This window comes from Adiantum capillus-veneris, chromosome 3 (genome assembly GCF_014529385.1).
Source record: "Adiantum capillus-veneris isolate H3 chromosome 3, ASM1452938v2, whole genome shotgun sequence".
NCBI classification, from domain to species: domain Eukaryota; kingdom Viridiplantae; phylum Streptophyta; class Polypodiopsida; order Polypodiales; family Pteridaceae; genus Adiantum; species Adiantum capillus-veneris.
In genome coordinates this window covers 11566453-11579200 of record NC_140933.1, presented here as the reverse complement: position 1 = coordinate 11579200, position 12748 = coordinate 11566453, and the positions used below count along the sequence as shown (strand labels likewise).

General features: G+C 43.6%; 1 pseudogene; it reads right to left on the bottom strand.

The window, feature by feature from the left end:
- Positions 1–265: 265 nt before the first annotated feature.
- Positions 266–4870, bottom strand: LOC147460500 (uncharacterized; annotated as a pseudogene).
- Positions 4871–12748: the final 7878 nt, after the last annotated feature.

The following is a 12748-nucleotide window of genomic DNA, read 5'->3' as shown; positions in this document are numbered from 1 at the left end:
CCAGAAACAAAATTAATAATAACCATAAGCATAACCAGAAAGTTAAACATAACCATAAACAAAACCTGAACCATAACTATGTCTATACAAGAATAGGAGAAATAACCATGTCTATACAATGACAATGACAATAACCATAACCATAAGGAAAACAATAACTGTCTGAACAATAATCATAACCATATATATATGTCTATACAAAAGGAGACACAGAAGTGTGTCTGTGTCTCACAAAGAATATATATGAAATCCGGGCCATTGATGACTAGACGTCACAACCTGCACATAGGACAACTCACAAAATTAGTATTCACATATACTTACTTAATTAAATCAACTCACACATATTAACGTCTCACCTCAAGCGATCAGCGAGACTGTAAGGCCGCCCAGTCTACAGGCTCTCCTGAAGCATCAAGATCATTCAATACTTCATAGATACCTTTGCGATATCCATCTGACTCCTCCTGACGTGTCGGGGCTCGATGCATCGCAAGATTCTGCGTTTATACAAAAATCAGAGTAATAAGAATACATGATTCATCGCGTTTTAAAAAATGCCATAGTTAAGATTGGATTAGAAACTCACAAACTCATAGCGAAAGGTGTCGAAGCCTCCGCTGCCAAGATGAGATGTCCCCCTGGTCATCTGTCGTATCTACGCAGCCTCACGCTGCTGTCTGAACCGAGTGGCCACTGTCCGCTCATCCTCCCTGATCTGAAGCCACGTCTCGTGTGGGATGCCCGAAGGCTTCGTCGAGCCGGTCCTGAAAGCCTTCCGAGCTGCATCTCGTCGATGTTTCATGGTGTCCCGTGCAACACCCTTGATCGAGCTCCTCGGAACAACGTCAGAACCCGGAGCAGGTTGGCACTCTCTCAGGATGGTCTCCACTATGTAAGTGACTTTGTCCTTTTCCTACTGATCCCAAGACGTCAGAATGTTGGTCGAAAATTGTAGCTCCGCGAGTTGGCGAATCCGCTGTCTCATCTCAGTCCCGACTCTATCCATGTCAACAGAACCATCTCGCCGTACAGTATAGAGCTTGGAGGCACTAGGATCGTGTGCCCCCCAAGGTGTCCGAGGTGTGCCAAGAGGTGTGTTGAGAGGTGTGTCTGGGTAGGACGGGGGTCGTGAGCGAGGAGGGGTCGAAGCATCTGTGGACCCTCCTCCACAGCAACCACCACCTCCACCTGACAATCGCCGAGATCAACGAGTGTGCCTGCGCTACGGAGATGAGGACGTACCCGCCTCTGCCCCACCCCTAGGTGTTGAAGCGGCCGTGATGGGAGAAGCAGGCGTCATACCCATAGGCGTGCCTCCCCCAAAGGGGTCCCCCCCCATAGGTGTCCCCCCCCTAAGCGTCGGACCCTCGGGTGTGAAGCCCGGAGACGTAGTACCTGTGCCTCTGGCTACCCAGTACTGAGAAGCCTCTGCCATCTGAGCAGACGTCATCCGTGTAACGAAGCCCATGAATGCATCTGCACTCATAGAAGCAGGATCTAGAAACTGGTCTGCCATACTAAAGTCCTGCACAAAGAAAGTAAAATAAAGCGTCAAAACACAGTTGTTTAAATTAACTTTAAGCTTAATTTTAAATCAACGTCTTCAAACAAACACTTACAGGACTAGGCCTCGACAAGTGAGGCATCATTGATAAGATCTTGCACCGTTTCATCGTCTATCTCTAATTGCAAACATAACTCTGTCCCAACTCGTTCTGGCAGATTGTCTTCATCCATTGCATCTTCATCTACAAGTGTCAATTCTGGCTCGTCTGCGTCATCCCTGGCATAGAATCCATTTTCCTCTGCCATACCTTCGTCCATCTCATCTAATGTCACAGTAGTATGGACGTCGTCTGACTGACTTTCCTCCAGGAGATCTTGCCCTTCAAATACTTGTTTATTTCTTGGAGCAACCTGAACCACAAACCACCACTGTCACTCTCGAGGGTCCGGTACAAAGACCACTTGCTCGCAATGTTCGGGGAGAGCAAATGTGTCGCTCGCATCTGTCCAAACCTTTGTAGAATCTATTTGCACAAGTTTGTTTCCATCTCTGCGTACCGTTGCATTGCGACCAGAAGTAATCACCTTCAACCACTTCACATCCAACAAAAACATCTCAAACCGCCTGAAGCTTACTTTCAGGATATCTGACACCAGACCACAGTAATCTAGGTTGCTAGTGCTCTTATTCGTGTCTCTGGCACTAGCCCTGCTCTTTTGCATGAAACTAACCATTACCCCACTGTCAAACGTGTTTCTTCTGCTGTCAATTTGTTGTGTTCTGAAATGCTTTCCATGCGACCACAGTGCCATGTATGTATGATACTTCCAGTCACATCCAATAGCCAGCTCTTCCTCTTCTAGAGATAAGGGTTCTCCGATCTATCGAGCTGCTCTCACTGTCTTGTCCAACCATGCCATTGTAGGGAATTCAGGTAGAGCAGCAAGATAGTCTGACAAGGGTAAACCTCTAGTCGTTCGGCTTCGCCTGAAATCCTGTCGCTCCCTATTGCGTCTCTCTTTCTCTTCTTCGTACCTTTCAAGCCATTTTTGCATCGGTGCTGAATTTAGTATACAGAACTTCATGATATTTTCTCGCATGGCATCGTTCATTTTCTTCGGCACCCCTTGCCTTTGTGGCTCCTCTCCCACCAATCTTGCATTCTCCTCATCGCTCCACAGTCGAGGCATTTCTGGGTCAGAAACAGATAGAAATTCGCTCATCAATACAAGAGACTCTTGCACCAGCCATCCTTCTGCCATGCTCCCCTTTGGACGCGCTTTTTGGCGAACAAAACCCTTAAGTGTTTTCATGAACTGCTCTAGAAAGAACATCCAACGGCTGTGAACTGTACCTGCCACTACAACCTCATCTACTACATGGACGAGCAAGTGCATTTGGATAGTTAGACAGCTCGTGGGTAGATACTTCTCAATCATGCAAACTGCCTCAATGGAGTTAGCCCTTGCGACTGCAATAGATTCCTCTTGTATCTCCTTGGAAGAGATCCACTGCACTAGCTCTGAAATCTTGTATATACAGGTCCGCACTTCCTCCGTTAAACACCCCTTGATCGCAATTGGAAGAATGAATTGCAAGAACTTATGCAAGTCGTGCGATTTCAGTCCTGATAGTTGATCGTCACGGGTGAATGCTGTCTTGAGATATCGCATATATCCTGTTGGCGTCCTGAACTCTAAAATCACCCTTTTAACTTGTCGCTCTTCTTTTTTTAGCAATACCCATGGCGCTCTTGGAAGTTTTATTTGGCCAGCTGCATTGGTGAAAGGCAACAGCTCTGGCATCTTTCCAACTGACTGCAAATCATCTCGTGAAGCTCGATTGTCTTTCATTCCCATGATTGTCTTCCAGAGGAGCTCTCCCACATTCTTGAATATATGCATTGGATCCAGCAAATGGTTAATTAGTAGATCACCCCAGTACGGCAACATATGGAAAATGGACAAACGTTTCATTCTTGGAACAAGTTGCCCCTCATGTTGCTCCCATCGGCGACGCCACTCTTGTACATGCATGGGACGACATTCGATGCGACCAAGTTGACCTTCGCACAAGTGATAGCCATCTGGAAGATAACGGTGGTAGCCTTGATAAATTGTCTTTTGAAGAGAGGCAGAATAGCGCACATCCAAGGACTGCCCACAAATTGGACATGCATTGTATTCCGACGTTGTTAGCCCTGTATATATTAAAGCATGAATCAGGCCAAGGCAAAGTACTTGCGAATAGCGAGAATTTTGTAAATCAAGAACCATTACCAGAAGCTTCTCCGTATCATCGCCAATCATGCATAGTCCACATAAGAAGTCCATGGATCCTTGCATGCTGTTGTCCTAGTGGTTCAACCGCATCTCCTATGTTCGATCCCATGCCATAACTCCTGGAGCTCGTCAACTAGTGGAGCTAGATAAACATCCATGTTTTTTGCCTTGAACTTACCAGGTACAATCAAGCTTAATATCAAATGACCCTTCTTGATGGCAAGCCACGGCGGGAGGTTGTAATTGATAAGGCACACATGCCAAGTGCTCCGTGACGAGCTTCTCAAGCCAAATGGATTAACTCCATCCATTGCCATGCCCAAACGCAAATTGCGTGGTTCACTCTTAAAATGTGTCCGAGATCTTCAATGTGCCTCCAAGCCTTCGAATCAGCAGGCACCCTAAATGTTGCGTCAGTGGATCTATTCGTAGAATGCCACCGCATCAACTTTGCAATGGAACCACAACGAAACATGCTTTTTATCCTAGGAATAATAGGGAAATGCCACAACACTTTAGTTGGCATTGTCTCGCCAACTGCATCTTGTTTGTAGCTCATTGCTCCGCACTTAGGACACGATAGACAATCTGCGAATTCATTGCGAAAAAGAATGCAATCATTTGGACATGCATGAATCTTGTTGTAGTCCAAGCCAACTGAGGTCAATAGTTGCTTTGCGTCTGGCCTGGAGGGGGGCATTTCATTGCCAGCCGGGAGAAGTTTCTCCCGCAACAACTTGTTTAAGCCACATTAAATTAAAAAGCTCTCCAAGCACGTCACCGTTGCAATCGAAAAATGCCTTTTATAAATTACGTACCTAAACAAAGCAGTGACGCTTGCATCTGACCACCCGTACACTGACTAAAGATTCAAAAACGCTAGACAAGTACAAAGCGTCGATATTTTGGCGACTTCCTAAATTGGTTGACGTGCCAACTTCCTCAACATGTCTTCAGGAGATAGGCGCACGGCTTCTGGTGCTGCTTCGTTAGTGTTCTCCTCGCTTGTCTGGAAGAAGTCATCCAGCATCTCCTCCATGCCGTCGTCTTCTGTCTGTAAGTCCTTTTCTGCTTCCATCCTTGGCTCTATATTGGTCGGACCTTCACGCATAATCCTTTTTCTCTCTCTCTCAGATGTAGGTGCTATGTCGTGAAAATCAATGCCTGTTCTGTAAGAGTCGTATCGTAGATTCTGTGCGGTTTCTTTAGCAAACTCTCCGTACTTGTGTACATGCTCATTACATATCCTACGCTTGCGCAGGATTTGATACTTGCAGAGCATGCAATCTTTTCCTCCATGTTAGTTGATGACGTTGCCATCTACAATGATTATGAATGTTGTTTTAATATATATACTCCTCACAATGTAAACTACCTCGTATTCTCTAGTCTTGCTCAATCTCCGTACACCTCGGTCCAGAGGTGTCCAGAGATCGGGACCACCAGGTCAAAATCTCGTGTTTATTGGTCAAATCTTATAAGGGTAGACACATACGTGCACTCCCAAGTGTACATGGCAATGTATGTAGCGTGCAAAACCCCTTTGCCTCTTTTAGTTCCATAGTTTCTTCAACATCCTACGGCTTGTGTAGTTGACGTTAATTCAAACTCATTGACCTACGGCTTGCCATACACGCTCTTGACATTGCTTTAAGACTACTTAATGAACTACGGATGGTTTCGGTATGGATAGAAGCCATTTTCGAAGTTCGTTTGCGTTTTTTCGTAGAAACACGCAACCGGATTTGACCTACGGCTTGTGTATTTGGCGTTTCTTCTATCCATTTGACCTACGTCTTTCCATACGTGCTCTTGACATTGCGTAAAGACTACCTAATCGTCTACGGATGGTTTCAAAAGCCATAGAAGCCATTTCCGAAGTCCCTTTGCATTTTTCCGTAGAAAAACGCAACCGGATTTGACTTACGGCTTGTGTATTTGGCATTTCTTCTATCCGTTTGATCTACGGCTTTCCATATGCGCTTTTGATATTGCCTAAAGACTACCTAATCGTCTACGGATGGTTTCAGAAGGCATAGAAGCCATTTTCGAAGTCCGTTTGCGTTTTTCCGTAGAGAAACGTAACCGGATTTGACCTACGGCTTGTGTATTTGGCGTTTCTTCTATCCATTTGACCTACGGATTGCCATACGCGCTCTTGACATTGCCTAAAGGCTACCTAATTGTCTACGGATGGTTTTAGAAGGCATAGAAGCCATTTCCCAAGTCCGTTTGCGTTTTTTCATAGAGAAACGCAATCGGATTTGACCTACGGCTTGTGTATTTGGCGTTTCTTCTATCCGTTTGACCTACGACTTGCCATACGCGCTCTTGATATTGCCTAAAGACTACCTAATCGTCTACGGATGGTTTCAGTAGGCATAGAAGCCATTTCTGAAGTCCGTTTGCGTTTTTTCGTAGAAAAACGCAACCGGATTTGACCTACGGCTTGTGTAGTTGACGTTAATTCAAACCCATTGACCTACGGCTTTCCATGCACGCTCTTGTCATTGATTTAAGACTACTTAATGAACTACGGATGGTTTCGGTATGGATAGAAGCCATTTCCGAAGTCCGTTTGCGTTATTCCGTAGAAAAACGCAACCGGATTTGACTTACGGCTTGTGTATTTGGCGTTTCTTCTATCCGTTTGACCTACGGCTTGCCATACGCGTCCTTGACATTGCCTAAAGGCTACCGAATCGTCTACGGATGGTTTTAATAGGGATAGAAACCATTTCCAAAGTTCGTTTGCGTTTTTTCGTAGAAAAACGCAACCGGATTTGACCTACGGCTTGTGTATTTGGCGTTTCTTCTATCCGTTTGACCTACGGCTTTTCATACGCGCTCTTGACATTGCATAAAGACTACCTAATCGTCTAGGGATGGTTTCAGTAGGCATAGAAGCCATTTCCGAAGTCCGTTTGTGTTTTTTCGTAGAAAAACGCAACCGGATTTGACCTACGGCTTGTGTAGTTGACGTTAATTCAAACCCATTGACCTACGGCTTGCCATACATGCTCTTGACATTGATTTAAGACTACTTAATGAACTACGGATAGTTTCGGCATGGATAGAAGCCATTTCCGAAGTCCGTTTGTGTTTTTCCGTAGAAAAACGCAACCGAATTTGACCTACGGCTTGTGTATTTGGCGTTTCTTCTATCCGTTTGACCTACGGCTTTTCATACGTGCTCTTAACATTGCCTAAAGACTACCTAATTGTCTACGGATAGTTTCAGTAGGCATAGAAGCCATTTTCGAAGTCGGTTTGGGTTTTTTCATAGAAAAACGCAACCGGATTTGACCTACGGCTTGTGTATTTGGCGTTTCTTCTATCCGTTTGATCTATGGCTTGCCATACACGCTCTTGACATTGCCTAAAGACTATCTACTCGTCTACAGATGGTTTCAGAAGGCATAGAAGCCATTTCCAAAGTCCGTTTGCGTTTTTCCGTAGAGAAACGCAACCGGATTTGACCTATGGCTTGTGTATTTGGCGTTTCTTCTATCCAATTGACCTACGGCTTTCCATACGCGCTCTTGACATTGCCTAAAGACTACCTAATCGTCTACGGATGGTTTCAGTAGGCATAAAAGCCATTTCCGAAGTCCGTTTGCATTTTTTCGTAGAAAAACGCAACCGGATTTGACCTACGGCTTGTGTAGTTGACGTTAATTCAAATCCATTGACCTACGGCTTGCCATACACGCTCTTGACATTGCTTTAAGACTACTTAATGAACTACGGATGGTTTCGGTATGGATAGAAGCCATTTCCGAAGTCCGTTTGCGTTTTTCCGTAGAAAAACGCAACCGGATTTGACCTACGGCTTGTGTATTTGGCGTTTCTTCTATCCGTTTGACCTACGGATTTCCATACGCGCTCTTGACATTGCCTAAAGGCTACCTAATCGTCTAGGATGGTTTCAGAAGGCATAGAAGCCATTTCCGTAGTCCATTTGCGTTTTTCCTTAGAGAAGGGCAACCGGATTTGACCTACGGCTTGTGTATTTGGCGTTTCTTCTATCTGTTTGACCTATGGCTTGACATACGCACTCTTGACATTTCCTAAAGACTACTTAATCGTCTATGGATGGTTTCACTAGGCATAGAAACCATTTCCGAAGTCCGTTTGAGTAATTTCGTAGAAAAACGCAACCGGATTTGACCTACGGCTTGTGTAGTTGACGTTAATTCAAACCCATTGATCTACGACTTGCCATACACTCTCTTGACATTGCTTTAAGACTACTTAATGAACTACGGATGGTTTCGGTATGGATAGAAGCCATCTCCGAAGTCCGTTTGCATTTTTTCGTAGAAAAACGCAACCGGATTTGACCTACGGCTTGTGTATTTGGCGTTTCTTCTATCCGTTTGACCTCCGGCTTGCGATATGCGCTCTTGACATTGCCTAAAGACTACCTAATCGTCTACGGATGGTTTCAGTAGGCATAGATGTAATATTTAATGGTCTAAAAACTTATGTGTAGCGGAAATTAGCATGAACATAGTGGGCATTTCATTAGAATAGATTCCTAATGAGAATTACAAGAGTGCTTGGGTGGAGAGAGAATCAAAAATCATAACACCTAATTAGATAGAATCAACAATACTTTCAAAAGAGAGAGAAATTAAGCTATTGACAACAGTTGAGGACCGGATTTGCATGGAGCCGGTCCCCCCTCCAAAAGGCTTTGTATTATGGTTTCTCCCATCAAGAGAGACATTGTACAATACAATTCTTTGTGTTCCTTCAAGACTAGCTAGTGCAATGAAGATGAAAGCTTCATGCACTAAGCAAAACACTTAGTAAACACAACTTTAATTATCCTCGTTCTCAGACCCAAGACCTCACACACCTTCAAAGATGGTGAGAGCTAGCAGGGTATGAGAGTAGATTGAGAGGAAGAAGGAGTATCTTACGAGAAAGATGTACATCTTCTCACATAATCACTCATATTAGCATAGATTTAGATTAGTAATTAGCTGAGTAGAGGAGATGAGCATGCATTGAAGCTTGGCTCTTGGTTGGATTTGCATCCACAAGCCAAGAGTGTGTCGATGTAGGCTTCTATCTCACAAGCTTGGAGTAGGTGATGAGCTCTCCATTAAAGCTTGGGAAGAGATAGTCTTCTCTTTCTTCACACATGAGATTGTGTGAGTGTGTGTGTGATAATGCCTTGCAAAAATCAGACCCCTCTCTCTCTTGGGCGAGCCCTCTTGCTATTTGTTCTTGCTCAGCCCTCATTGGACCTCCCCAAGTCAAGCCTATCCCAATTAAGCAGCATAAGTGATAGCCTTCTGACATGTGTCCCCCTTTCCCCTTTTGTGAGAGCTTTAGGTAATTAAATAATTAAACTAAACTCTCATTGGACCCCTTTGCCCCCTGGCCAATAGGAATCAGGCAAGCCATTGGGCTTTTGAATGCTCATTGGACCCCTTGGGAGACTGTCCAGTAGTCTTCTAGGAGACTTAATTCTCATTGGTTCTTTTATTAAGTGTTTTTAAATTAATTAAACTAGATTTACTCTAGCCTAATTCTCATTGGTCCACCTCCAAGGCCATCCAATAGGAATTGGGCACACCTTGTGGGCATCTGGGCTAGGGAGCTGACATGTGTCCCTAATTCCCTTTGTGTAAAGGGAGCCTGTGTGTGTGTGTGTGACTTTCTCTCTCATCCCCTAGAAGAAGGGCTCGCCCCCTCCCATGTAGGGATATGCAAAGACTTTTTAGTTACACACAGAGCATCCAATTTCCCCTAGGGTTGACATTTGGACACAACCTTTGAATTTTGGAACCTTAGCATTTTGGAAGTCTTAATGGGCTGAACCTTAGAGTCTTTTTAGCCCATTGTTGCACATGGCTCTTTTGCAGATGTCCCCCCCTTTGGATCCCTATTTTCCCTCCTTTGGATCCCTATTGTGGCCGGTCTGCTAGCTTAACCAATATTCTAGCTTTTTCTCCCCTGGCACTTCCCCACATTAAATGATCAGTTTAATATGAGAAAATCATTTAGGAGAATTAGATATTGATTTTTATGACATTACCTCTCTCTTGAAATCATAGTCGTCGTCGACTATGGTGTAGAGAAGATAAAGCATATTCATTAGTCCTTTTCTTAGCGGGTAGAGGATCCCTATGTTACCCTACGACATCATTCCACAATGGATGACTAGTCCATTTGGCGCTTGAGAGCCTGAGGCTGCCGCAAGCATGTCTGCACATTAGTCCTATCAGTCTTCCATAGTAGAGTGACAAGCTCTACTTGGTGTTTGGGAGACGTCGTCTCCGCAAACTTGATGTAAGCATGCATACTACTTCATTTTTGTGCACAATAAAGAAAAAGAGTCTTATAAGACAAAAAAAACTTTGTTCATTTTTAACATTTTGTACATTTGCTTACTCTTGGGAAGCATTGTAAGCATTGACAAGGTTTAGGTTATCCTTTAATTGTATGCCTTGCATCCATCTAGCATCTTCAAAAGGATAATTCTTAAACTTAATAAGATATCGTCGGATAGTCTTACCGCCTCTTAGTACCTTGTCTTCATGTCGGAGAATGGACTCGGGCTGCAACACCTCCTCTTGGTCCTCGATCTCCGGTGGGTCTTCAATAGTTGGTTCTTGAGGTGGATCTCCTTTGTAAGGCTTTAATAGGCTCACATGGAAAGCATTGTGTATGAGCCAATGATTGGGCAACTTGCATTGATAGGCCATCTCATTGATTGGCCTAAGAATCTGGAAGGGACCATAGTACCTTTTTGCTAGTTTAGTATAGTACTTTTGGTGGCCCGTAGGATTCTTGCCCTTCGTGTGCCTTAATCGAGCCTTGGGAAACTTTAACGAGACCCAATCGTTTTCTTTAAAGGCTTGGTCTCTTCTGTGCTTATCAGCAGCAGCCTTTTGCCTTTGTTGTGAGATAGAGATAGCATCCTTAATCTTTGCTATGAGATAGAGATAGCATCCTTAATCTTTTGTAGGTCTCGGCTATACTCATCTGCAGCGAAGATCTTCCCATGTACCTTAAGTAGCAAGGGACTTTTTGATCTTTCCTCAATTACCTCGAAAGGTGCTTTTCCCGTGGAAGTATGTACAGTGTTATTGTAAGCATACTCCACTAAGGGTAAGTACTTCTCCCATTGGGATCTTTGATCTACTTCCATTACATAGGCTTTTAGTAGATCGAGTATTGTTAGGTTAGCTATTTCACTTTGGCCATCTGTTTGTGGATGATAGGCCGAAGAGAAGTTTAGCCTTCTTCCTAAATTCTCAAAGAGACCCTTCCAGAAATTACTGGTCATTCTAGGATCTCTATCCGACACTATAGACATTGGTAAGCCATGGTACTTGAAAATTTGTGAAATGAAGAGGGTTGCCATTTGATGGGCTTTGATAGTATTTTTGATAGGTATAAAATGAGCTTGTTTACTGAACCTGTCTACTATCGTCCATATTCTCGTATTCCCATGGATAGACTTAGGCAATCCAAAGATAAAATCCATGGATATGCTCTCCCATGGTGAATTAGGAATTGGAAAGGGTTGAATCAATCCAAGTTGCTTCCCTCTATCAAATTTTGTCTTTTGGCAAACCACACATTTAGAAACATACTCTTGTATGTTCACTTTCATGGTAGGCCAATAGAAATATGTTTCAATTCCCTTTAAGGTAGACTGAATCCCTCTATGCCCCGCATACGGTGGAGCATGAGATTCATACATTACTTTCTCACGTAGTGAGTTAGTAACGCGTAGTCTATTGCCATAGATAAGATAACCATCCTGTAAAGTAAATGGTTCTTCTTTCTTCCCTAATGCAAGGGCTGAAATCACATCTCTAAAATCGGAATCAATAGCGTACTCATCTATCATTGAAGATAGATCATTGTGAGTTGCTATGGAAACCGCATTCACTCTCGGCCGTCTTGAGAGTGCATTAGCTACTTGATTATGCTTGCCAGCAATGTGAGCAATATGAAAATGAAATTGCGAAAGGAAATTTGCCCACCTCATTTGTTTGTCGGAGAGCTTGGTCTGCGTCATGAAGTACTTAAGACTTTGGTGATCCGTTCGCAGAATGAAAGGAGTCCCCAATAAATAGTGTTTCCATGAGTCTAAGGCATGTAGAACTGCAAAGAGTTCCTTTTCGTATATGCCTAGAGCTTGCTCAACAGGGTCGAGCCTTCGACTCTCATAGCCTATGGCGTGCCCTTCTTGGAGTAAAACAGCTCCAAGGCAATCACCACAAGCATCACATTGGACCTCAAATGGTTTTGAGAGATCCGGTAGTGTAAGCACAGGTTGAGAGATAAGCTTTTCGAAAGCATTGTTCTCCTTAGCAGACCATGTGTACCTAACGCTTTTCTTTGTTAGGTCATGTAATGGTCCTGCAATTTGTGAGAACTTTTCTATGAAGCGTCTATAGTATGCACACATACCTATAAAGCTTCTTAGTTCATGAAGATTCCTTGGTTTAGGCCATCCTTTTATTACCTCTAACTTGGATGGATCCATTTGGATGCCATCTTGAGAGATAATGTGACCTAAATACTGAATCTCTTGCAAGAAAAATTCACTTTTCTTTCGATTAACATAAACTTTATTCTCTCTCAAAACTTGAAATATTACCTGGAGGTGTTGCTTGTGTTCGTCTAATGAATTAGAGTAGATGATAATATCATCAAAGAACACTCCAGTGAAGGTTCGATGAGGCCGGAACAGCTTCTCCATCAAGCGGTTGAATGTGGCTGGTGCATTGGTCAAGCCAAAAGGCATGACAATGTACTCGTAAAGATCTTGAAAATATCTTGATCAACTATCCTTATATGATGATAGCCACTTTTTAGGTCAATCCTACTGAAGTAGGTCGATCCTTGTAGCTTATCAAATAGGTCTTCTACCCGTGGAACGGAAAACCTATTCTTGATAGTGATCCTATTTAGTGCTCTATAG